General features: G+C 43.8%; 1 pseudogene; it reads left to right on the top strand.

Annotated features, from left to right (window-relative positions):
* LOC123039359 (ent-kaur-16-ene synthase, chloroplastic-like) overlaps window positions 1–27,864 on the top strand; it is a 163,857-nt pseudogene that overhangs the window by 26,955 nt on the left and 109,038 nt on the right.

The following is a 27,864-nucleotide window of genomic DNA, read 5'->3' as shown; positions in this document are numbered from 1 at the left end:
CTATCATGTGAGCTACTTATGAATTGAGTGCCAAAGATGGCATTACTTCGATCTATCCTCGCTTTTATGCCTAGCTTGGGGCTTTAAACAATAGCGCTAGTTGGGAGGCAACCCGATTTTATTTTTGTTTTTTGTTTTTGACTCTGTTTGGTAATAAATATTTCATCTATCTTCTGTTTAGATTAGTTTTCATGTTTTAATTAGTGTTTGTGCCAAGTAGAACCAATAGGATAACCTATGGTGATAGTTAATTTGATTCTGCTAAAAAACAGAAACTTTGCACACACGAAAATAATTTTAGTAATTCACGGAAACATGATTTTGCGTTGATTCTTTTTGATGTAGATCAATAGACAAATTCCCAGGACTTACAATCTTGGTAGGTTTTTTAGAGTTGCAGAAGTATTCGAGAGTTACAGATTGCTACAGACTGTTCTGTTTTTGACAGATTGTGTTTTTTGTGTGTTGTTTGCTTATTTTGATGCATCTATGGCTTGTATTATGTGGTATGAACCATAGAGAACATGGAATACATTAGGTTTAACACCAATATAAATAAATAATGAGTTCATTACAATACCTTATGTGGTGGTTTTTCTTTCTTGCACTAACGGAGCTTATGAGATTTCCTGTTGAGTTTTGTGTTGTGAAGTTTTCAAGTTTTGGGTAAAGATTTGATAGATTATGGAATAAGGAGTGGCAAGAGCCTAATCTTGGGGATGCCCATGTCACCCCAAGATATTCAAGTATAACCAAAAGCCTAAGCCCTCTTTCGTCTTCGTCTATCGGTAACTTTACTTGGAGCTATATTTTTATTCGCCACATGATATGTGTTTTGCTTGGAGCGTCTTCTATGATATTAGTCTTTGTTTTTTCTGTTTACCATAATCATCCTTGATGTACACACCTTTTGGGAGAAACCCACCTGATTGGAATTTATTAGAATACTCTATGTGCTTCACTTATATCTTTTAAGCTAGATAAATTTTGCTCTAGTGCTTCACTTATATCTTTTAGACCACGGTGGTGCTTTGTTTTGTAGAAATTGTTAATCTCTCATGCTTCACTTATATTATTTTGAGATTCTCTTAGAACAGCATGGTATTTGCTATGGTTATAAAATTGGTCCTAGAATGATGGGCATCCAAGTTGGGTATAACAAAAACTATCATATGAAGTGAATTGGATGCTATGATCAATTTGATACTTGATAATTGTTTTGAGACATGGAGGTGGTGATATTAGAGTCATGCTAGTTGGGTGATTATGAATTTAAAGAATGCTTGTGTTAAAGTTGGCAAGTCCCGTAGCATGCACGTATGGTGAAAGTTATGTAACAAATTTGAAACATGAGGTGTTCTTAGATTGTGCATCCTTATGAGTGGCGGTCGGGGACGAGCAATGGTCTTTTCCTACCAATCTATCCCCCTAGGAGCATGCGCGTAGTGCTTGGTTTTTGATGACTTGTAGATTTTTGCAATAAGTATATGAGTTCTTTATGACTAATTTTGAGTCCATGGATTATACACACTCTCACCCTTCCATCATTGCTAGCCTCTTCGGTACCGTGCATTGCCCTTTCTCACCTTGAGAGTTGGTGCAAACTTTGCCGGTGCATCCAAACCCCGTGATATGATACGCTCTATCACACATAAACCTCCTTATATCTTCCTCAAAACAGCCACCATACCTACCTATTATGGCATTTCCATAGCCATTCCGAGATATATAGCTATGCAACTTTCCACCGTTCCGTTCATCATCATGACACACATTATCATTGTCATATTGCCTTGCATGATCATGTAGTTGACATCGTATTTGTGGAAAAGCCACCATGCATAATTTCATACACGTCACTCTTCATTCATTGCCCATCCCGGTACACCACCAGAGGCATTCATATAGAGTCATATCTTGTTCTAGTATTGAGTTGTAATTCACGAGTTGTAGATAAATAGAAGTGTGATGATCATCAATATTAGAGCATTGTCCCCAAATAAAAAAAAGAAAAGAAAGGCCAAATAAAAAAGGGAAAGGCCAAATAAAAAAAGGAAGTCCCCAACAAAAAGAAAATAAAAAAGGGGGCAATGTTACTATCCTTTTCCACACTTGTTCTTCAAAGTAGCACCATGTTCTTCATATAGAAAGTCTTTCATGTTGTCACTTTCATATACTAGTGGGAATTTTTCATTATAGAACTTGGCTTGTATATTCCTACGACGGGCTTCCTCAAAATGCCCTAGGTCTTTGTGAGCAAGCAAGTTGGATGCACACCCACTAGTTTCTTTTGTTGAGCTTTCATATATTTATAGCTCTAGTGCATCCGTTGCATGGCAATCCCTATTCCTCATGTTGACATCAATTGATGGGCATCTCCATAGCCCGTTGATTATCCTCGTCAATGTGAGACTTTTTTTTCTTCTCCACACAACCTCCATCATCATATTCTATTCCACTCATAATGCTATATCCATGGCTCACGCTCATGTATTGCGTGAAAGTTGAAAAAGTTTGAGATTATTTAAGTACAAAACAATTGCTTGGCTTGTCATCGGGGGTGTGCAAGATGGGAGTATTTTTGTGTGACGAAAATGAAGCATGGACTAACTATATGATTTTGTAGGGATGAACTTACTTTAGCCATGTTATTTTGAGAAGACATGATTGCCTTGATTAGTATGCTTGAAGTATACTATTTCTTATGTCAATATGAACTCTTATTTTGAATCATTTGGTACTGAACATTCATGCCACAATAAAGAAAATTACATTGAGAATTATGCTAGGTAGCATTCCACATCAAAAATTCTGTTTTTATCATTTACCTACTCGAGGACGAGCAGGAATTAAGATTGGGGATGCTTGATACGTCTCCAACGTATCTATAATTTTTTATTGTTCCATGCTATTCTATTACCCGTTTTGGATGTTTATGGGCTTTACTTTACAGTTTTATATCATTTTTGGGACTTACCTACTAACCAGAGGCCCAACCCGAATTGCTGCTTTTTTGCCTATTTAAGTGTTTTGAAGAAAAGGAATATCAAACGGAGTCCAAACGGAATGTAACCTTCGAAAGCGATCTTTTTGGAACAAACGTGATCTAGAGGACTTGGAGTGGAAGTCAAGAAACAAGCGAGGCGGCTACGAGGGTGCCCAGCACGCCCCGTACAAGTGGGCGTGACCCCCCACCCTCGTGGGCCCCTCGAGCGTCCACCGACCTACTTCTTCCTCCTATATATACCCACATACCCTGAAAACATTGTAAGCGACCACGAAAAACTATTTCCACCATCGTAACCTTCTGTATCCGCGAGATCACATCTTGTAGCCTTTGCCAGCGCTCCGCCGGAGGGGGAATCGATCACGGAGGGCCTCTACATCATCTCCAAGGCCCTTCCGATGAGTTGTGAGTAGTTTACCACAGACCTTCGGGTCCATAGTTATTAGCTAGATGGCTTCTTCTCTCTCTCTTTGAATCTCAATACAAAGTCCTCCTTGATCTTCTTGGAGATCTATTCGATGTATCTCTTTTTGCGATGTGTTTGTCGAGATCCGATGAATTGTGGGTTTATGATCAAGTTTATATATGAGAAATATTTGAATCTCCTCTGAATTGTTTTATGTGTGATTAAGTTATCTTTACAAGTCTCTTCGAATTATCAGTTTGGTTTGGCCTACTAGATTGTTCTTTCTTGCAATGGGAGAAGTGCTTAGCTTTGGGTTCAATCTTGCGGTGTCCTTTCCCAGTGACAGCAGGGGCAGCAAGGCACGTATTGTATTGTTGCCATCGAGGATAAAAATATGGGGTTTATATCATATTGCAAGAGTTTATCCCTATACATCATGTCATCTTTCTTAATGCGTTACTCCGTTCTTTATGAACTTAATACTCTAGATGCATGCTGGATAGCGGTCGATGTGTGGAGTAATAGTAGTAGGTGCAGAATCGTTTCGGTCTACTTGTCACGGACGTGATGCCTATATACATGATCATCCCTAGATAATCTCATAATTATTCGCTTTTCCATCAATTGCTCGACAGTAATTTGTTCACCCACCGTAATACTTATGCTATCTTGAGAGAAGCCACTAGTGAAACCTATGGCCCCCGGGTCTATCTCTTATCATATAAGCTTTCAATCTACTTTTATTTGCATATTTTACTTTTCCAACCTATATCATAAAAATACCAAAAATATTTATCTTATCATATTATCTCTATCAGATCTCACTTTCGCAAGTGGCCGTGAAGGGATTGACAACCCCTTTATTGCGTTGGTTGCGAGTTCTTGTTTGTTTGTGTAGGTGCATGGGACTTTTGAGGAGCCTCCTACTGGATTGATACCTTGGTTCTCAAAAACTGAGGGAAATACTTACGCTACTATTGCTTCATCACCCTTTCCTCTTCAAGGAAAACCAACGCAAGCTCAAGACGTAGCAATGTTCTCTGAAATCAAGGTTCTTACCTAGTCCCCTTGTTGCTTATGTGTTTTTTTGTGTATAGGTTCTAGTTTTATTATGTTCCTAACAACTAATCTCTTCTTTAATTTCAGTGAAGGTGCACTATTCATTTCCTGGTAGGTTTCAATATCTGCAACTACAATCAACTTTTTGTCCTGTAATGTGAGCCTTTTGTACTTTACTCTTTCCCATTTATTTCCGTGTTCTATTTTATTATATTATCATTTTCGTACCTATTATTTTTTGTCTTTTTCTAATTGTTCTTTCATTTCGTATGTAGGAGTATGTTTGGTTTACTTCTTGTCAAGTTTCCCAAGTTTTTCTCAGTTGCTCCAACTTTGTAGTATGATGTACAGGTAAAATAATGCTTACTGATCATTAACTTTTTGTGTCTTTTGTATTGTACAGTCGTCTACTTGCCTTTCTGGAATTGCATGTATCATAGTTTAATGAAATTTTGAATTCAGCTAGGCTGTCTCAAATTAGGTTCCAACATAAGATACTGCTAGTACATTAGTAGTACTCCCTCTCACTCCTAATCTTTCCTAGTTTTCCTTCTAATCAGAAGATATTCATACTACATTTCTAGTATTCCCTCTCACTCCTAATCCTACTCTCATCTTTCTTCTGTCTTCTTTCCTTCCTCTCTCTACACCAGAGTTGTAATGTCCTCATATTTTGCTATCTTGTTTTCTTCATTCTTCCGGAGGTTCTCCTATAGGATTGTTTTGCGCCATCGTATTGTCCTTCCTCTTGTTGTTTCCCCTCTCCTTGCTTCCTTTGTTCTCTACACCTGTGTTCATTGTTCACTATTATTTTATTTTCTTGTAATCAAGTATATCTCATTTCAATATTTTTTTACTTACCTTTCTTGATATTCCTTGGGTTTGACTGCTTTGCTTGTTTCCTTTTTGGCTTGTTGTATTCCTTGTCGAGGTTTGTGCAATTCTTCACCATGTGACTTTCAGATCCGCAATGTGAGCATTTTTAGAACTTGTTTTGCTTTATTTCTTCGCGAATAGTTAGCATCCTTGGTCTGCCTTTGGTTTTCGCTATATCTGGGTCTTGTATTATGAATGATGGTGTTGTTGTTTCTCCCTCTCCTGCTGTTGGTGCGAATGTAACTGTTCTCGTTGCTACACTCTGTCCCTCATCCGTTGTTTCTTCTTCATCATCCATTTCACGGAGCCTTTTCTGTATCTTGTCTAATTCTCCCAGCAGATATTCATACTTCCTCTTCTTCTTTGAAGCTATTGATGCCACATGCACCATTTTCCCTGCCAACACATTGTACCTTAGTGTGGAGTTCTCTGCTGCAACAGCTGGTGTCTTTGTAATATCTAGCTTGTAGTCATTTTTCCTCGATCTATCAATGATGTATTTTTCTGGTATCTTCTCAATGTTGAGATGTATCATTACTCGAAGTATGTGTGAGCACAACAATCCATCTTTCTGGAATGTGCAACAAATGCAAGAGTATTCTTCTTCTTTCAATCCAACTTGCACTAGGTATAACCTTTTCTGGAGCTCCTTTAGAGGGTAGCTTTCAGCCTGGGTAACAATGTAGTATTTGTCCTTTTCTTGTTCAAAGACAAGCAAGCTTGTTGTATCTGCCATCTTAAACTAGAATTTTCTGAATATTCCAAGGTTGTACATCTCATGTGCTTGCCTTTCTATGTTGTACTTTGACCAAAAGGATTTCCTTGCAACCTTCTTGTTTCTGGAAACATGGTCACATTCTTCTTCCCTATCATGCACAACATCAAGTATCCGGTCATACTCTCCTAAAAAGCTAGTAGCACTAAATTTAGCCCAAACCCCTTTTTTGAAAAGGGCATTAGTTCCTTCACTTCTAGCTTAGTTTGAATGAATGAGAAGAACTTGTCCTTGAAATACACTAGTATGAACTTTTTCCTGCTTTCCCACGTGCCGCTGAAGTACTTTATGTGGTGTACTTGGTATTTCTCTATCATTTGTTGCATTCTATTTCAAATTCATCCACAGTCAAGGAGTTGTCCACAATGTCCTGGAAATCTTCATAGAGGCCTTCATTAGCTTGGAAACATGGCCCAACTTTCTCCTCTGCCTTTTTCTTGATGTGAAATAGGCAACTCCTATGGGTAGCATTAGGAAATACTTGTTCAATAGCTCCTTGTGATATGTCTCCAAAGTATCTATATTTTTTTATTGTTCTGTGCTATTATATAGTCCATCTTGGATGTCTATATGCATTTATATGCTATTTTAAATGATTTTTGGGACTAACCTATTAACCTAGAGCCCAGTGCCAGTTTATGTTTTTCCTTGTTTTTGAGTTTTATAGAAAAGGAATACCAAACGGAGTCCAATTGACCTGCCAATTTACAGCAATTTTTTATGGACCAGAAGAAGCCCCCGAAGAAAAAGAGTTGGGCCAAAAGAGTCCCGAGTCACCCACGAGGGTGGGAGGCGCGCCCTACCCCCAAGGAGGGTGTCCCTACCTCGTGGCTGACTTAGAGACCCCCCTGACGTGAAATCGACGCCAAAAATTCCTATAAATACAGAAACCCCTGAAAAGAAAATTAGATCGGGAGTTCCGCCGCCGCAAGCCTCTGTAGCCACCAAAAACCAATCGGGACCCTGTTCCGGCACCCTACCGGAGGGGGGAATCATCACCAGTGGCCATATTCATCATCCCGACGCTCTCCATGACGAGGAGTGAGTAGTTCAACCTCGGGGCTGAGGGTATGTACCAGTAGCTATGTGTTTGATCTCTCTCTCTCTCTCTCTCTCTCTCTCTCGTGTTCTTTATTTGGCACGATCTTGATGTACCGCGAGCTTTGCTATTATAGTTGGATCTTATGATGTTTCTCCCCCTCTATCCTCATGTATTGGATTGAATTTTCCCTTTGAAGTTACCTTATCGGATTGAGTCTTTAAGGATTTGAGAACACTTGATGTATGTCTTGCATGTGCTTATCTATGGTGTCAATAGGATATTCACGTGATTTACTTGATGTATGTTTTGGTGATCAACTTGTGGGTTCTGTGACCTTGAGAACTTATGCATAGGGGTTGGCACACGTTTCCGTCTTGACTCTTCGGTAGAAACTTTGGGGCCCTCTTTGAAGTTCTTTGTGTTGGTTTGAATAGATGAACTGAGATTGTGTGATGCATATCCTATAATCAAACCCGTGGATACTTGACGTGACATTAGGGTTTTGGTTGATGTGTGTCTTAAGGTGTTATTTTACTACGAACTCTAGGGCTGTTTGTGACACTTATAGGAATAGCCCAATGGATTGATCGGAAAGAATAACTTTGAGGTGGTTTTGTACACTACAATAATCTTTTTGGTTGTTCTCCGCTATTAGTGACTTTGGAGTGACTCTATGTTGCATGTTGAGGGATTGTTATATGATCTAATTATGTTATCGTTGTTGAGAGAACTTGCACTAGTGAAAGTATTAACCATAGGCCTTATTTCTAAGCATTGCAATACTGTTTGTGCTCACTTTTATCGCTTGCTACCTTGCTGTTTTTATATTTTCAGATTATAAAAATATATTTCTACCATTCGCATTACGCTTGTATCACCATCTCTTCGCCGAACTAGTGCACCTATACAGTTTACCATTGTATTGGTTGTGTTGGGGACACAAGAGACTCTTTGTTATTTGGTTGCAGGGTTGTTTGAGAGAGACCATCTTTGTCCTACGCATCCCACGGATTGATAAACCTTAGGTCATCCAGTTGAGGGAAATTGGCTACTATCCTACAAAACTTTGTGCTTGGAGGCCCAACACGAGTCTACAAGAAGAAGGTTGTATAGTAGACACCACCTTACATTGCCTTGTCGTGATCTATAATTATCGATATAGGATGCTTGCCTCCCATAGACATCAGGAATTGTTCAAACAACCAAGAAAACGTGTATTTTGTCTCATTGATAATGAATGCACAAGCAAACAAGTATGTGTTTCCATGTGGGGATATTCCCACAAAGGGTGCAAATGGTAAGTTGTACTTGTTTGTGAGGAATGTAGTGTCAAAACTGATGCAATCTCTACATATGTCATACATCATTCTTGACCTCACATCTGTCCAAAATAAGCTCCTCACTTTATTCTCTCCATCTAGCTCAAACGAGTAGCAAAAGCCAGGATTTTTTGATTGCTTCTTGTTGAACATTTGCACTACTTCCATCATGTCAGAGTTTGCGATGTGTTTGTTAATTATTGCTTCATAGTTAGTGACATGTTTCTTTGTGTAGAACAGATGAGCCATTCCTCCTCTCAAGTAAGTCAGGACAGCTACAATCCTTCTTGTTTCTAGGTTTGTGTGCTTCAAAACCCTTATCAAGCATTTCTCTTCATCTGACATGTACTTATGTGACCTGAAGAATCTACTGTTTGGTGTTAACTCATGGTTGTGTTCTAATTGTTGTCTTGTGATTTCCCATATGCCTCCTTTTTCTGATATGACCATTACGACTTTACAATCTGTTTTAGCTACGACTGTAGATTTTCTCATGGACAGTATGCATTCCTTATCTATTTCTTTTGTCTTGCCCCACTTGTTGCACTTCATAGTGATCCTTGTCACCTCATTGTTCCTTTTTTCCTTGCTGTTCTTGAGATTGCTACTATAGCCACTGAAAATCCTGCCACTTTCGAGTAGAATTTGAAATATTCCTGAGCTTCTTCCTTTGTTTTGAACTGCATGCCTAAATGTCACTTGAAATTACTGCTAGTGTTCATCAGATTTCCCTCTAATGCAACTTCTTGTTCATTTTGCAGGAATATTTCAATGTCTTCTTCATCGAGGAATTCATCGTCTGCTTGTTCAACTGAGTGTTCTGGTTCTTTTCTTTCTCCTTCTTCATCCCTGCCTGTGCTTGAGTTCGTGTTAGCCGCCGCACAACTGGGATCAACATCTTGAGGCTCCTACAACATTTAGGGACTTTGTTTTAGTTACTTTCTTCTGAAATGTTCTGCACTTCTTTTATCTGAATTTTGTGGTGTGTACCTCTTGCAGATTCATGTTCTAGAATAGGTTTGTGTCCCAGGGATAGGATTCTCCTCCCCCATCTTTGCTCGCTGGCATTTCTTGATGTAGGTCTACCTCCAGTGTCCGCAAAGTAAGTTTAATGATTGTTAGTGTGTTTTCCTTCGGCATTTTCTTGTAATAGTTATTCAGCTGTTATTTTGCTTACATTGTCATCTCTTGTTGTGATGAAACTGTCCTTTGTTTTACTCCTGGAGTTTTCGTAGATAGTTTTGGCAATGTTCGTAGATCCATCTCCTCAATGTACCTGCAAGGTTCATCACAAGTTTTTTTACACATCACCTGAAATGTACTGGGTATTTATTGTTTTTTGACTTTTACCTTGTATATAATGTTGGAATGAAGGAGCGCAGTGAAAGAAAATGTTTCCTGCATGATAATTGTGTTAGCCTTTTACCCTTTTATGTATATTAAACAAAGTTTTAGCAATTGTATCTCACATTTAGTATGAGTTCTTCCTGTGATAATCTCAGTAGATCCTCTTCAGTTATTGCCCTCATCATGGTCCTCTCCTTTCACATTTTGGAAAGTAGAATGTCAGTGTTAACATAATTATGGGCAAGAAAGCATATAGCAATAGATGAAAGTATTTTTGTAATGTCTGCATGCATTGGGAGAGGGGCAGGAGATAGTATGTGTGTGTACTGTATTTTTCTAGGGGTTTTACACTGCATTTTACTAGGTACTTACAGTAGATTTACAGTGGATTTTTTCTGGGTACTTATAGTGTAATTACCTAAGTACCTGTGGATTTTACAGTGCATTTTTCATTGTGGGATTTGTACTGGGTACTTGCAGGGTTGCGAGTTCAGTGAAGCCCGGAATATGTGGCAAGCGAAATTTGGTATTGCTCTGTAAGTTTCTATCATTTTTTCACTGTATTTTTGATTTTTCTAGTTTACTGAATGTTTCTGAAAAATGCAAAACTACAGTAAGAACCATCAGCTACACAACATATTACAGTGGAATTTTCTAGGTAGCTACAATGTTTTTTACAGTGTAATTTCTTTTGCACTTACAGTGTAAATTTTCCGAAAGAATTAACCCAAAGAATAAGCACAGTGAAATTTGGTATTGCTCTGTAATTTTCTATCATTTTTACACTGGATTTTTGACTTTCTAGTTTCCTTAATGTTTCTGAAAAAAGCAAAACTACAGTAAGAACCGTCAGCTACCCAACATTTTATAGTGGAATTTTCTAGGTAGCTAAGATGCATTTTAAAGTGTAATTTCTCATGTACTTTCAATGTAAATTTTCTCTAAGAATTAACCAAAAGAAGAATCACAGTGAATTTTGGTATTGCTCTGTAATTTTCTATCATTTTTACACTAGATTTTTGACTTTCTAGATTCCTGAATGTTTCTGAAAAATGCAATTCTACAGTAAGAACCATGAGCTACCCAGCATTCCTAAATTCTGCATTTTTTCTATTATTTTTGCAGTGTAATTTACTCTCTTCTTGCAATGTAATTACTTCATTTTGTCTACAACTATTTTTACACTGGAATTTAGGAGGAATTTACACTGTAAATTTACAGGATACAAGACTAGTTACATATGGATTTTAACTATAATTTTTTAGGACTTACAGTAGAATTTTGATGTGTTTCATCAATGTTTTCTGATGTTGATCTCTCCCCTATGTTTTTGTAGATGAAGGAAATTCTCAAGTTTATGTCAACGTAAGAGCCTAAGAGGTGAAAGAGAGATGATGTAGAGGAGTTGCTGACCTGTGGATCATGTTCTTCATCTCCTTGGTGATCAGCAGGTTCATCCCCGTCTCTTCCTGGGCGATCTCCTCCTCCCCGATCTATCATGGTCGCCTCTCCCTTTTCATGGGTGTCCCCAGATCCGGTTAGGTGAGATCTGTCTAGTGGTTCAGGACAGAGGGGCATTTTTTGTGGAGGTGGGTTTGGTATGTTGAGTGGTTTGCAAGCTTCAGCATGTATTGTCGTGATCCCTGAATAGGTGGTGGTTTTGTTTTGCTGGAGAAACTGGGTTAGATGGTTACCCGACCCGTTTACGTGTTTATTTTCTCCTTTTTGATGACTTCCCTGCTAGTACAGCTGTAACGTTGTCATTGGACAAGAAATTTGACTGTTTTCAAGAAGGAAAACAGTCAAATGTCAATTAGACAGTCCCTATTTTTAAGTTATATGATTCACGTAAATTCCTCGTATACACTGCGAAGCTCCGTATCTGCTGTGTGGTGTTGATCTTTTCTTGTGTAAATCATGTGCCGTTCTCGACATTGTACTCGCTGGTGCACTTCTATGTTGATGCAAATATGTGTTGGTCGCATGTTGTGTAAAAGATAGCAGGTCGGTCTGTACGGATGTTGTTTGTCATGTGATGTTTACAAGCTCCGCCACATCTTGTGCTTAGCTTTTTATGATTTTTTGTCCTGTCAATATGGAGTGTGACTAATGCACTTGCAGAGAGGAAGGCTAAGTGATAGACTTTTCTTTAAGAGTAGCTCTAGATTTCCTTCATCATGTTCTCCATGAAGAGAGGCAACTCTAATCATACTGTACAACTTAACATCCAACTAATTAACCTCAGTTAGTTGCACATGTATGAAAATACACTTCAAAAAAATTCTTAGTGCTGGTTTAACGCATATTTGTATGTCTGAGAGTGAGAGTAGCACCATCTGTGATATTTACATGGGTAATATTGTCCCTGGTCAGAAAAAAAAGGACAATAGTGATGTCCCAATTTCCTCAAGCATTCTTTTTATAATTTTTTTTGAGATGTGACAATTGATATGTGAAGTACACATCTCCTATGTAGAAATAGAAAATGCAGAGAAGGGATCTGCCAGGGAAATACAAACCTACAAAACATGGTATGTAGTATGTCCATCACTGCCAATCATTGTTTCAGATAGATGTTTGAGGGTCTTGTCACATGACTTTTGTCTCAATTAAAGCAGGAACGGAAGGCTAGAATAAGAAGCAGCTCCTGGAACCTGAGTTGTTGCCATCTTCCTACGACACCGTGTGGGTGGCTATGGTGCCCTTGCTGGGCTCTCCTCAAGTTCCATGCTTCCCACAGTGTGTTGAGTGGATCCTACAAAACCAGCAGAGCAATGGATCTTGGGGGCTCATCCAAAAGGACTCCTCCTTCAAGAAGGATGTCCTCTCATCCACATTGGCTTGTGTGCTGGCACTTAAGAGGTGGAATGTTGGCGGGGAGCATATCAGGAGAGGTATGAAGCAAAGATGAACTAACATTTTATTGTCTTGTATTTAATTTTACCAGACCAATGGCCTTGATGTGATGAAAATGGTACTAATAGGACTACGTTTCATTGGAAGAAATTTATCCACTACTACAGATGAACAGAGCGCTGCTCCTATAGGCTTCAATATCACATTTTCGAGTATGCTTAGCCTTGGGATTGAGATGGGATTGGAAATTCCCGTTGGACGAACTGATGTTGATAGGAATCCTCAGCTCCGAGAGGTGGAACTGAAAAGGTTTAACAAATCTAGCATGAAAATTGTGGTGTGGCTCCTTGGGTGGCGCGGTGTCGGGTGGCGAGGTGGCGACGGCGCTGCTGTTTGGCGGCTGGGCGTTGTAGTGGTTGGTGGCGATGTCCTCCCGGCCCAGATCTGGGCCCTTTTGGGCCCCATCTGGGTCTGGGCGGTGAGGGAGTCCTGGATTAGGGGGTATCCGGACAGCCGGACTGTGTACAATGTCCGGACTATTGAAGCGTGAAGATACAAGACTCAAGACTTCGGCCCGTGTCCGGATGGGTCTCTCCTTGGCGTGGAAGGCAAGCTTGGCAATCTGGATATTGTGTTTCCTTTCTTGTAACCGACTCCATGTAAACCCTAGCCCTCTCTGGTGTTTATATAAACCGGAGAGGTTGGTCCTTAGAAGGCCGATCACAATTACAATCATACCATCATAGGCTAGCTCTTAGGGTTTAGCCTCTACGATCTTGTGGTAGATCTACTCTTGTACTACCCATATCATCGATATTAATCAAGCAGGAAGTAGGGTTTTACCTCCATCGAGAGGGCCCGAACCTGGGTAAACATCTGTGTCCCTTGCTTCCTGTTACCATCAGCCTTAACGCACAGATCGGCACCCCTACCCGAGATCCGCCGGTTTTGACACCGACATTGGTGCTTTCATTGAGAGTTCCACTGTGTCGTCGCCACGAGGCTCGATGGCTCGTCTCGTCATCAAGGACGACATTACCTCGGAGGGAGCTCTGACTTTAGGCCAGACTCTCCGTCTCGGCGGCTTTATCATGTCCGCCCCATCGGCGGTAGCGCCGACGATGGCCTCTTGGGTCATCAATCGTAACCTTCAGAACTCGCCGAACAGATGGATCCGATGGAGCTCTCCTCCCTCAACGAGCTCTTCGATCGCATCGCCACCCTGGGAGTCGCTACAGACTATGACCGGATCGGGCTTAAACCCGACCAGAGGGACATTAGATCCCCGCCGGCCACCCATGAGATAGCGATAGTGGAGGAACCTCGCACGGACCGTCCCTCGACCTTGAGGACGAATTATGTCCAGATCATCGAACTCCCTGAGCCGAATACTTTCTCAAAGGAAGACATGACCCAGGTCCCGGACTTAGAATCGGACATCGGGCTGAAGAAGTTGAGCGATACTCTGGATCCCGAGCTATCAGGCTCGGGACATCCCACACCCCTAGGTGTCAGATCGGATCGGAATCCGGACTCAGCCAACAACACCTGGCCGGACTTAAACCGTATCTCCCACATCAGGCAAGAGTCCCAGGAAACCGTGCATCACTACTGGGCTCGGTTCCTCCTTGCGCTTAACGAGGTCAGGGACTGCCGCGAGGAGAACGTGGTCTCACTCTTCTGCAAAAACTGCAAGGACGAAGGACTCCTCAATGCTATAAGCCGTCGTGAGATAGAACGCTTCGCGGACTTGGCAATCATAGTACGGAAGTACTGTGCGATGGAAAGCGCATGGAAAACCCAAACAGAATTTTGGGATAATACTGCTCTCACCAAAACCTTTGTCCGCACTAAACGGGCGAACTCTCGTAAGTCATCCGATCCAATCACGCCTTTGGGTACATGAAGCTCAAGATGCCCGGGCCCAACGGAATCATCACTCTAGCCAGTGATCCGGACGTCGCACTTCACGCCGAAAATAAAACTGCAGCACTAGCCCTGGAAGCATTATCCGAGGCCCTAGCGGCCGAAGAGTTAACAACACTGTGGGCCACCATCGATAGGGACGACGTGATACTCGACAAGCGACCCAAGTCCACCTCATTCAAACCTGCAGACGAGATAGTCAAATTCCAAGTCCATCCAACGGACCCCATGAAGACAGCTTCCATGAGGACACAGTTGAGCCCCACGATGGATGCCGCACTGCAAGATTTCTTATGAGAAAATTGGGACATTTTCGTCTGGCACCCATCGGACATGTCGGGCATCCCACGCAGATTGACCAAACACAGCCTCAATATTCCAAAAGGATATAAACCGGTCAAGCAGACCCTAAGGCGATTCTTGGAGCCCAAACGACAAGCAATGGGCGAGGAGTTGGCCAAACTACTCGAGGCCGGATTCATCAGGGATATCAAACATCCGGATTGGTTGGCAAATTTGGTAATGGTACCAAAGAAGGACAAATCCTGTCACCTATGCATCGACTTCAAAGACCTCAACAAGGCTTGCCCCAAGGATCCCTTTCCCCTCCCTCGCATCGATTAGATTATCGATGCCACAGCTGGACATGACTCGCTGTGTTTTCTCGACGCATACTCTGGATACCATCAAATAAAGATGGCAGAGTCCGACCAAGCTGCAACAGCTTTCATAACGCCATACGGCCCTTTTTGCTTCAACACTATGTCTTTCGGGCTCAAGAATGCCGGTGCAACCTATCAACGCATGATTCAAACATGCCTGGAAAAACAAATCGGCAAAACAGTGGAAGCATATGTGGATGACGTGGTCATAAAAACTAGACACGTCGAAACCTTAATAGATGACTTTAGACTTACATTCGATAACCTTCGGACATACGACATTAAGTTGAATCCGGAAAAATGCGTCTTCGGCGTCCCCTCTGCGAAACTGTTGGGCTTCATTGTTTCCAATAGAGGAATTGAAGCAAATCCGGCAAAAATCCGAGCTTTGTCACAGTTGGCTATACCAACAGATCTCAAGCACATCCAAAAGCTAGCTAGATGCATGGCCGCTTTGAGACGCTTTATCTTCAGGCTAGGAGAAAAGGCATTGCCTCTTTACCGCCTCCTTCGGCGCACCGAACACTTCATATGGACGGATGCAGCCGCGGCTGGAATCGATGAAATAAAGACCTTACTGGCCAGTAATCCAGTCCTAACAGCACCAAACATCGGCGAGCCTATGCTACTGTACATAGCGGCAACACATCAAATTGTAAGCGCAATACTCGTCGTCGAACGAGAGGTTGACGGATACAAATTCCCGCTCCAAAAGCCGGTTTATTACGTATCCATAGTCCTCACTCCATGCAAATCCCGATACCCACACTATCAAAAAATAGCATATGCGGTCTTCATGGCATCCCGGAAGCTGCAACACTACTTTCAAGAGTGCTCGATTACAGTAGCCTCCGAAGTACCACGCAATGACATAATAAATAACCGTGACGCTACGGGCCGGATTGCTAAATGGGCCATCGAGCTCCTTCCATTCAACATAATATACAAACCACGGCGGGCCATCAAGTCACAAGTGCTGGCCGACTTTGTCGCCGAATGGATGGAAGCTGAACTCCCTAAAGAGTACGGCGCATACTCTAACTGGATCATGCACTTTGACGGCTCTAAAATGTTGGCCGGATTGGGAGCAGGTGTAGTCCTGACATCTCCCACCGGAGACACGGTCCAGTACGTCCTCCAGATATTATACACAGACTCCAACAATGCAGCCGAATATGAGGCTATGTTGCATGGTCTTCAGATGGCAGTCTCTATGGGCATCCAATGCCTGGAAGTGCGAGGGGATCCGAACCTCGCAATATCACAAATAAATGGAGAATTTGATGCCAAGGATCCAAAAATGGCAGCCTACCGTAATGTCGTCCTAAAAATGTCAGCGCGGTTCGAGGGGCTCGAATTCCACCATGTGGCTCGAGAAAATAATCAAGCAGCGGACGTCCTCGCCCGCATCGGTGCCAAACGCGACCCTGTCCCACCTAACACATTTCTGGAAAGGCTGTTCAAGCCATCCGTAGTATGGGAAGGGGAGTCCGGCAGTACCAGCACGGATCCGAACACACCCCCAGATTTCGAACCATCAGACAAAATCGGAGGCTCTGCCACCGAAATAACATCTTCGGCCCACGAAATCATGGCCGTAATTGCCCCGTGGACTAAGCCTTTCTTGTCCTACCTATAGAGGCAGGAGCTCCCCAAAGACCAAAACGAGGCACGCTGCATAGTCCGGCATTCTAAAGCTTACAAAGTCCACGAAGGGGAACTCTATAAGAAAAGCGCGACCGGAGTGCTCCAAAGCTGCATCTCCGAAGAGGAAGGGCGGCAACTCTTGGCTGAAATCCATGCTAGATTGGGCAGACACCACTCCGCGGATCGAGCGCTAGTTAGCAAAGCCTTCCGCACAGGCTTCTATTGGCCGACGGCCCGAGCAGACACATAGGATCTTGTCCAACATTGCGTGAGTTGCCAGCTATTCGCCAATCAGAGTCATATGCCCCCTACCGCTCTCCAAACAATCCCCATAACTTGGCCCTTCGCGGTCTGGGGGCTGGATATGGTCGGACCCCTTAAAGGGGGAAGCCATAAGAAAAAATACTTATTGGTCATGGTGGACAAGTTCACCAAATGGATAGAAGCCAAGCCAGTTAAAACGGCCGAATCCGGACCAGTAATAGACTTCATATCCGGGGTCGTACACCGATACGGTGTCCCCCACAGCATCATCACTGATAATGGCTCAAATTTCACAGCCGATGAAGTGAAAACTTAGTGCGGCAAAATGGGCATTAAGCTCGACTATGCTTCCATCTACCACCCCCAGACAAACGGCCAGGTCGAACAGGCAAACGATCTCATCATGAGCGGCATTAAACCCAGACTAGTGCGATCTTTAACAGAATCGGATACGCACTGGGTGGAGGAGCTCGACTCCGTACTCTGGGGGCTGCGGACCACACCGAATCGCACCATCGGATATACACCATTTTTTATGGTGTACGGTGCGGAAGCAGTACTACCCTGCGACATAATACATGATTCGCCACACGTACGCATGTACGAAGAGAAGGAAGCCGAGTTAGATCGGCAGGATAACTTGGATGCCCTAGAGGAGGAGCGCGATGTTGCAAAAGCCCGTTCCGCATTCTATCAGCAGCAGGCTCGACGATATCAAAGCAGAGAAGTGCAGGCCAAAACTTACAATATTGGCGAGCTCGTTCTACGCCTACCGGAGAAGAAGAAGGACAAACTCAAACCCAATTGAGAAGGTCCCTTCGTCATTGACAAATTTCTCACCGGAGAACCGTACCGCTTACGTAATGCATCGGACAACAGACTCGAGCGAACCCATGGAACGCGGCCAGACTCCGGAGATTCTACACCTAACGCCGAACTCGGTGTTCGTCTCCCTACTCACCCTTTTTACTTACGCTCCACCCCACTTTTCCTTTCTCGACCTTTTTTCCCTTCACACAAAGTACTTAATACAGTGCGGACCCCCAGATTATTCCGGCCGCACTATGTGTGTAAGAAATACCCGGGGACTTCCTATTCGAAAGCTAAACATAATTACTTTAAATGGCTTTTCGCCAATCACATATGCGTTCTTTTTCCATATGTGCCTTTTCTTCACCATTATATGCATCGATATGACTTAAGATGTGGCCAAGCTAGGTTGCCTGGCTCTTGTGTTTATGTCCTGCATTCCCGTTAATTCGGCTAGGGCATAAGGGGAGCACCTCTGCGATTGTTACTGCCAGTTCAGCCGGATGTGTACATCAGACTGGGTGAAGCCAAAAGCTAGTTTCCTTAAGAGAATATTCGATCAGTGAACAAAGGATGTATTCGTTGGTTACAACAAAAAAAACCCAGAAGTTTTGTATCCTGCGCCATCGTTCGCAGTCCGGACATGTGCATTGACACATGCATACCCAGGGAATGGAACCCCTAACGGAACTATTCTCCCTGGAAGATGTTTCTTACTACCCATGTAATATAACATAACTAGTTGGGTACTTGTCTGTTCAAGCACTTATGACCCCTACGCCTGGTCTCCATGCATACCCCGGTTTTGTATAACCGAGCGGGTATTCAGACACACCCCGGACTATAGGATCCGGGGGCTGAAGCGAAAAGGTCCGCCATGACAAATGATTTTAATCCGGCTAGGGGCTACTTATGCCCATTAAATTACACAGTCACCTGGACTAATCATATTCCTCCTCAATACCATCTAACAGGCTATCTAGCTAACAATCCCGTTGAGAATACTTAGCGGCTAACGCTACCTGGTCGTATACCAGACTTACGGGAATTTCTTGCCCATCGGGCCCCGCCGGTCCTACTTCGGCCATATGGTTCAGGTCCAGCTTGGTGTAGCGTGTCTTCACCATTGCCCAAGCTTCTCTTGCACCTTGCCGGCAGGCTGATATCTTCCACAGACAGAAGCGCCACCGGGATCCTTGAAGTAGGTCCGCAAGCTCTCCCATGCCATTCGGCAGGAGGCTTGATGGCCACAAGGCCTGAGCAACGCCGTGCATCACCTGCCGAACACGCTCGTGCAACTGCGAAAGTTCCTGCAGCAAATCACTTGCAGATGAGGGCATCTCCTCTTCAGGGCGACTTGTTAACATTCTTGCAAGCAAAATTCCTTCAAAATACTTCCTCGCCGAACTATAATTTACTTCGTTTGAGCACTCACCATAGATGCCGCGTCGAAGCCTGTTGTTCTCCTTCACGGAGTTCGCCAATTGAGAGCGGACGTCCTTTAATTCGACGTCCAGCTGAATATTGGCATCTTGTAGCTTGTTCCTCTCTTGCACCACTTGGGTAAGGATGCGCTCACCAACCTTTAGCTGCCTTTTGACATGCGAGTCGTCATCCGTTACGCCCTCCGGATTCACTCCGGGATTGTCTGCAGAATTTTCTGTTAGACTAATCACACCAGCCATTTACTAACTGGTACATCTGCGTACAATGGAGACCAGCATTACCAGAGGGGGCCTTCTGGGATTCCTCTAACTTGGCAACCGCGTCCATCAGCTGGGCCTTACATGCCTCCAGCTCCTGAGCCAATATTTCATTCTTGTCAACAAGGACCTGTTCATAAATTGATCCTTCAAACAGTTGTCCCAACTATTTCAACTCTCAGGGGCTACTGCTATATATACTTGTTAAACTTTCTTACCCGTATATCTTTGGTGTACTAGTTCGTCGCTTGGGCAAGCCCGCCTCGAGTAGCTCCGACGTATGCGTCTGCCGAATTGAAGGCATTAAAAGCCTCTTCAGAAAAGATGTTGTTCCGAAGCACGACCCTCTGGCGCCGGTGATTCATGGCGCTCTCCACTTCGGAGTTCATAGCCGAACACATATCCACATCCTCTGTCGAAGAACTGTGCGGTACTGGCCCCGTGTCCGCCTCCGCCCTCAGAGCCGGTTCTGGAACCCGGCTGGTGGAGGCGTGATTGGCGGGATCCCCGGACATATTCCGGCTACTTCTCTTCCTGCCAGACATAAAGGGAGCTGTCATATTTCAAACACTATAATCGCAGGACAGGTTATCACTTTACCTCTGCAGTGGTGTGTCGACCCTCACCGACTTCCTCTTGAGCCTGCCCGATCTGGACGTATGTGGTTGACGAGTCCCTAGGGGCTCGGCCCCGTGCTCCGACCGTCGTCTCTGCAAAATAGCACGACGCCTTAAGGGTAAGGCATGATGCCTGGGGGGAGTCCTCCTCAGAGGATAGGGTTTTTTTTTTAATTCAGCTTACAAGTGACACAGGGAGCAGTCTGGGATAGTCGGCTCTAATGGCCAGTAAGGCACCATCCCAACTCGCTTGATAAAATACCCCGTTGACAAGCTCCATGGTAATATCCGGGTCTTCTTTGAGTCCCGGATCTAGGGCCCTTCCGGGGTCCTCTGGCTGCGGGGAGGGGATGAAGATTCCTTCTACAGCCCTCCTTAGTTCCTGTTCGGAAACATCAATGCAGGCAATCTTAGCAGAAGAACGCTGGAGTAAGCGAAGCATGGAAAAGAATGGCAACTTACCCACTCTGGGGGTTGTACATGGGGAATCCATCCCGTGTTTTAATGCGGAGGAATTCCTCCTCTTCCCCTTTGTACAAATCGGACAATATCCTCGCCAAAGCGGCGGCGGAGTCCGGACCCTTACGGCCGCAGCGGGTGGCGTCGTCTTCCCCGTTGAAGTGCCACATGGGATTCCCCCAATATTGAAGCGGTTGCACTCCCCGCCTTATACATATTGCCATGACCTCAACTATCGTCAGTCCGGATTTAGCCAGTAGCCTTATCCTGTTCATCAGGGAGTGTATTTCCCTTGTGTCCTCTTCTTGAGGGCCCCGGGGGCGCCAACTTAGGCGTGCCCTTGGCGGGGCGTTGCTGAACTTGGGGAGACCCGTCCGGACTGTATCCGAAAGGGGAACGTCATCTATATAGAACCACTCTGAAGGCCAGTTTTCTGGTGCCTTCTCAGGAGTGCCGGATAGGTATCCGGTCTCGGCAATGCTCCATACTTCGGCCCCGCCCACTTGGCATACGGATTCTCCCTGGGTGCGGGGGACGAGGCAGAACAACTTCCTCCATAATCCGAAGTGCGGATCGCAGCCTAAAAACAGCTCACAAAGGGCGACGTACCCCGCTATGTGTAGAATGGAGGCAGGGGTAAGGTTGTGTAACTGGAGGCCGTAGAACTCCAGGAGCCCGAAGAAATGGGTGGTTAGGAAACCCGACGCCCCTCAACAGATGCGGGATGAGGCATATACGCTCCTCTGGAGATGGATTGGGAGATCCCTCTGCTTGTTCCCCCCGTCATAAGTAGCTATTCCAGCTCGGACATGGACCATGAACACCGGTGGGAGAAACCCTTGGGTTTGTAACTTTATCAAATGGCTATGGGGAACTGAGCACTCTCCCCAATCCGCCAACTTAGAACAAGAAGGGCGAGCAAAGGAGTTGCGACGGCCAGCCATGTTGGAATGGTTTTTCACGGATTGCTCTATTGGATGCTAGCTCTGGGAGGGAGGGTGTGGTTTGGATCTGAGAATCCCCGTCCCTTCAAATAGACGGTCAGCCCGGAGGATTGAGGGTGGCAAATGCAAAAATGCCTCGACTCCTCGCATTCGCTCGACACGTGGAGATGGTCATTATTGAGGCACTGAAGCCGAGGAGCACAACATTGATTGGAGGTTGGACACTATTCGTCATAACATGTACTTTGGAGTATTCGGAGGAGGAACCTGCCTTGCAATGCTGAAGACAATACTGCACGCCGGACTCATCGTCATTGAAGCCTGGTTCAGGGGCTACCGAGGGAGTCCTGGATTAGGGGGTATCCGGACAGCCGGACTGTGTACAACATCCGGACTATTGAAGCGTGAAGATACAAGACTCAAGACTTCGGCCCGTGTCTGGATGGGACTCTCCTTGGTTTGGAAGGCAAGCTTGGCGATCCGGATATTGTGTTTCCTTTCTTGTAGCCGACTCCATGTAAACCCTAGCCCTCTCCGGTGTTTATATAAACCGGAGAGGTTGGTCCTTAGAAGGCCGATCACAATTACAATCATACCATGATAGGCTAGCTCTTAGGGTTTAGCCTCTACGATCTCGTGGTAGATCTACTCTTGTACTACCCATATCATCAATATTAATCAAGCAGGAAGTAGGGTTTTACCTCCATCGAGAGGGCCCGAACCTGGGTAAACATCTGTGTCCCTTGCTTCCTGTTACCATCAGCTTTGACGCATAGATCGGGACCCCCTACCCGAGATCCGCCGGTTTTGACACCGACATTGGTGCTTTCATTGAGAGTTCCACTGTGTCGTTGCCACGAGGCTCGATGGCTCGTCTCATCGTCAAGGACAACATTACCTCGGAGGGAGCTCTGACTTTAGGCCAGACTCTCCGACTCGGCGGCTTTATCATGTCCGCCTTGTTGCGTCATGTTGCGTCAACCAAGATTTTCTAGCTTTGGCTATTCAAGATTTTGATTTTTCTCAATCTATTTACCAGGATGAACTCCGGCATCTTGAATGGTAATCTAACATTTTTGATCTCTTGCCTTATTAACTTTCTTTCTTAGAAAACTTCCAAATTTTGTGGCAACAGTTGGGTGAAAGAGAGCCGCCTGGACCAGCTACAGTTTGCACGTCAGAAGCTGTCATATTGTTATCTCGCTTCTGCTGCTACCATATTCCCCCCTGAACTATCTCATGCTTGCATGTCATGGTCAAAAAATGGAGTGCTCACAACCGTTGTTGATGATTTCTTTGAAGTTGGAGGATCACAAGAAGAACATCAAAACATCATAGCATTAGTTGAGAAGTAACCACCTTGGTCCTTCATTTTGTAAGTAGAGTTGGTTTCTCGCGCATTGCTAACAAGTTATGATCCCTGATTGCTAATGTTAATCTTAGGTGGGATGGGCACTCCAAAGATGAGTTCTTTTTTTGGAAATGGAGGCATGCCCCCGGCCTCTGCATCATGATGATGCATGCGGCCCTCTTATTAATAATCCAAATAGTATCATCATAAAGGTCTTACAGCTCGCAAACAGAGCGAAACAAAGTAAAATACGAAAAAAATACAAGCGGACAATGACAACCGATACAGTAATAAAAAGGATAAGCTCCCTAGACTCCTATCCTGTTATGCGAGCGCCATCCGAGCCGGTTGAATATATCCCGAGCCACCATCTCCCATTGGTTGCACCCAGTAACCAAAGGCTCCCTGGAGTCCATAAGAGTGAGTAAGGACCACATACGGATAGCTCTGAAGATAACCTGCAAAAAAGTTAAGTTGTGTTGTCTGTTAAAAATCATATCATTCCTGCAGTTCCATATAGCCCATAATAGCGCACATATTCCAATCCGAATACGAGCTGCAGTAATCTATTCAACCCCAGCTAACCATGTCCCAAACAAAGACGCAATATCTATTGGAGGATTGATAATTGAAAGCTATATGAATTGTTCTCCAAAGTAACTTGGCAAGTGAGCATTCAAGAAATAAGTGTTGTATTGTTTCATCATGAGCACAGAAACAACACCGTGAATTGCCTACTCATCACCTCTTAATTAAGTTGTCCTTTGTGAGCATTACTTGCTTTTGGACAAACCACATGAAAATTTTAATACGCAAAGGAACCTTAACCTTCCATATGTGTAGTAACCTTGAAAGGGGGCCAGAATTAATCAGATTTGTATAAAATGATTTCATCATAAACATCCCATTCTTAGTTAACTTCCATTGTGTTGAATCCGGCAGGTCAGAGAGTTGAACTTCAATCAATCTCTGAAACAAGTGCATCCAGGTTGTCCATCTCTCACCCACTAATGCATGTTCGAACTGGATGTTGAAGGGAATAGTTTGAAGGACGGTACCTACGTAATCCTCCTTACGTTGCACAATATTATAAAGGGTAGGATATTGTATGGCCAGAGGCGTCTCTGCTAACCACGTATCCTCCCAAAATCTTGTTGACATCCCGTTGCCAACCAAGATTTTGACCCTACGAAAGAACATGTCCTTCGTTCTCATAAGTCCCTTCCAGAACGGCGAGTTAGTCAGTCTCATGATAACCTGGGCTAGTGTTTTCGAGTGTAAATACTTATTGTGCAAGATTTGAGACCACATGCCCTTCAGCTCTGTCTCTAACCTGTACAACCATTTGCTCATATATAAGGCATTTATTCTTAATTTCCAAGTTCTCTATACCGAGACCCCCTTGGTCTTTAGGTCGGCAAAGGATATCTCACCGTGCGAGACGATATTTCCTCTTGGCCTCATCAGACTGCCAAAAGAAATGAGATCTAAAGAAATCAAGTCGCTTTTGGACCCCTTTCAGAATTTTGAAGAACGAAAGTAGAAACATCGGCATACTAGTCGGTACTAAGTTAATCAGTACTAGCCGACCTCCATATGGCATCAGCTTGCCCTTCCAGCAGCTGAGTTTTTTTTCAATTCGTTCTTCAATACAATTCCATTCTTTATTAGATAGCTTACGGTGATGAATCGGGATACCCAAGTAACTGAATGGTAAATCACCTAATTCACATCCGAACAATTGTCTGTAAGTGTGTTCCTCGTCTTTGGCCTTCCCAAAACAGAACATCTCACTCTTATGAAAATTAATTTTTAAGCCAGACATTTGTTCAAATAGACACAAGATAAGTTTTATGTGCCTTAGCCATGTCATGTTCCATGATTAAAATAGTGTCATCAGCATATTGTAGAATGGACACCCCTCCATGAACTAGATGAGGAACTGGACCCTCTACATGGCCATGCTGCTTGGCCCTACCAATAATGACGGCCAACATATCTGCCACAATATTGAACATAAGAGGTGACATGGAATCCCCTTGTCACAACCCCTTATGCGTCTGGAAATAGTGACCTATGTCATCGTTCACCTTAATTCCAACACTACCTTTCTGGACTTGAGTATCCACTTGGTTCCTCCGAGTTTCATTAAAACCCTTCATGCGCATTGCCTGCTGTAGAAAAGGCCATTTTACTTTATCATAAGCCTTCTCAAAATCCAATTTGAAAATAACCCCGTCTAATTTCTTCGAGTGAATCTCATGAAGCGTTTCATGTAGGATGACCACCCCTTCCAGTATGTGTCGTCCTGGCATAAACGCTGTCTGGCTTGGTTGAACCATTGAGTGAGCAATTTGTGTCAATCTATTGGTTCCGACCTTTGTGAAATTTTTGAAACTCACATTCAGCAAACAAATGGGCTGGAATTGTTTGATCCGAATAGCCTCATCTTTCTTAGGTAGCAACATTATCGTACCAAAGTTGAGGTGAAACAACTCCAAATGGCCATCGAAAAAATTGTGAAACATGGGCAAAAGATCATCTTTAATAATATTCCAACATTTCTTATAGAATTCAGCTGGAAACCCATCTGGTCCCGGTGCTTTATTCAGCTTCATTTGGGTTATGGCCTGATGAACCTCTTTTTTAGTAAACGGTGCGGAGAGAACATCGTTCTCTGCAGCCTGTAATTGAGGTTTATCATCAATCACATTCATCAAGAGATACTATGGTTGTATTCGGGGGTCCAAAAAGTTTGTTATAATAATTAGAGATATATGCTTTCAGATTTTCATGTCCCACTATTGTCCCCTCATCCTGTTCAAGCTGTATGATCTTCTTCTTCCTATGTTTACCATTTGCAACCATATGGAAGAATTGTGTATTTCGTCCCCTTGGACAACCTCAAGCGTTTGTGCATGCAACGCCCACTTGAGCTCCTCCTCTCTCAGGAGAGCATGTAGGCCTTGCTCAGCCTCAGACCTGGTTCGATGCTGATTAACGGAAAGAAGAGTGGTTTCAGCCTTTAAGTCTAGTGCCTCAATCAGTTGAGTAAGACGCTCTTTTTCCTGTTTGTAAATCCCACTCTCATTTCTGGCCCAACCTCTCAGAAATTGTCGGAGATGTCTAATTTTATTTTGCCATCTCCCGACATGTGTCCTTCCTGTAACCGGCTTAGCCCATTCGCGTGCAATCATCTCCATAAATCCTTCTCGCTCAAACCATCCTTGCTCGAAGGAGAAGATATTTTTATTTGCCACATGGGTAGCCTCACCCAAGTCTAAAAGGATTGGTGTATGGTCCGAGATCGCTCTCTACATTGCATGGACCGACACCAATGGATACTTTTGTTCCCACTCCACACTAGCAAGTACCCTATCCAGCTTTTCATAAGTCGGAATAGGTAACGAGTTGGCCCATGTAAACTGTCTACCAGTGAGCTCTATTTCTCTCAAATTGAGACTCTCGATAATCATGTTAAACATCATAGACCAACGTCCATCAAAATTGTCATTATTCTTTTCTTCTCTCCTCCTGATGATTTTAAACCCCCCCCCAACTTGTATTGGCAGATTTTCATCTCCACAAATCCGCACCAGATCAGCCAGAAAGCCAGGTTTAAATTCAGGTTGTGCTGCCCCATATACAGCAACTAGCGACCATTGGAACCCATCCAGTTTTGATCTTACCCTGAATTTAACTGAAAAGTCTCCCTGAACCACATTAATCACCTCTAATGTCTCACAACGTACTCCTAGTAAAATCCCGCCAGATCTTCCTCTAGGAGGTAAAATGTGCCAGTCAAAATCGATACCACAGGAGAGGGTTTGGAGGAACTGTGATGTGAAATTATCTCATCCAGTTTCCAAAAGTGCAATGAAGTCTAAGTGTTTCTCTAATGTTGTCTCTGCTAAGGATCTTTGTTTAGCCAAGTGAGCTAGACCTCTGCTATTCCAAAAGAGACCTTTCATATATCATCATGAATTTTTTTCTTAAGCTTAACTCTAGCACTTCTGCGTACTGCCGAAGTAGGATATATTTTCCGCTTCCAGGGCTGTTTGGGCTTCTCCTCAACACCCTGCGGGAAATTAGGATTGTCTACAACAGAGAGTGCACCCTCCATCAAGAGAGGCTCTACCATATATATGGTCTCCAAACCTCCTCATCCTCAGCCTCCACACTAGGCAACAGATTATTACATATGTTTGCGAGATCAGCAATTCCTAAATTGTTCATGTCATTGTCATTCATAGGTTTGATAGATGCAAGATTACGAATGATCTCAGAAGCCCTCTCTACTTCCAAGTCTAAAAGATCATTAACGGATTTGACGACCTCAGTTTCATTTGATCCCAAAGAAATTCCTAAGTCATTTGCCTTATCAACGATTTCATTCTCAGAGAAGTGTAAAATTGAACAACTTTTATCAAAAGAAGCACCTGTAGTAGCCTCGGCATGACGAAGCATGGCATCCCTCTTAGCATGCGCTAGCTGCAGATCGTCCGCATCCGGCTGTCCCTGGATCCGGTTGCTTACACACCTGCTAGACGTCACCGGATCCGCTATCCCGCCGAAAGCAATAAGCTCCTCCGTCGTCCTCTCTCGAGGGGTACGGTCACGACTCCCACGCCCCTCACTTATCGTCGGTGAAGGAGGGTAGGGCGTAGGAGAGTGGGCCTTGGCCGCAGAGGTCAAGGGGGAAGAGGACCATGGAGGCGCCTGCTCACTAGTCTCGTTCCCCCTTTCCCCACCAGAACATCTCGTCTCCTGGCCAACCTGCAAGGTGCAATCCTT

Source organism: Triticum aestivum, chromosome 2B (assembly GCF_018294505.1).
Source record: "Triticum aestivum cultivar Chinese Spring chromosome 2B, IWGSC CS RefSeq v2.1, whole genome shotgun sequence".
NCBI classification, from domain to species: Eukaryota; Viridiplantae; Streptophyta; class Magnoliopsida; order Poales; family Poaceae; genus Triticum; species Triticum aestivum.
This window is presented reverse-complemented; position numbering and strand designations above follow the sequence as displayed.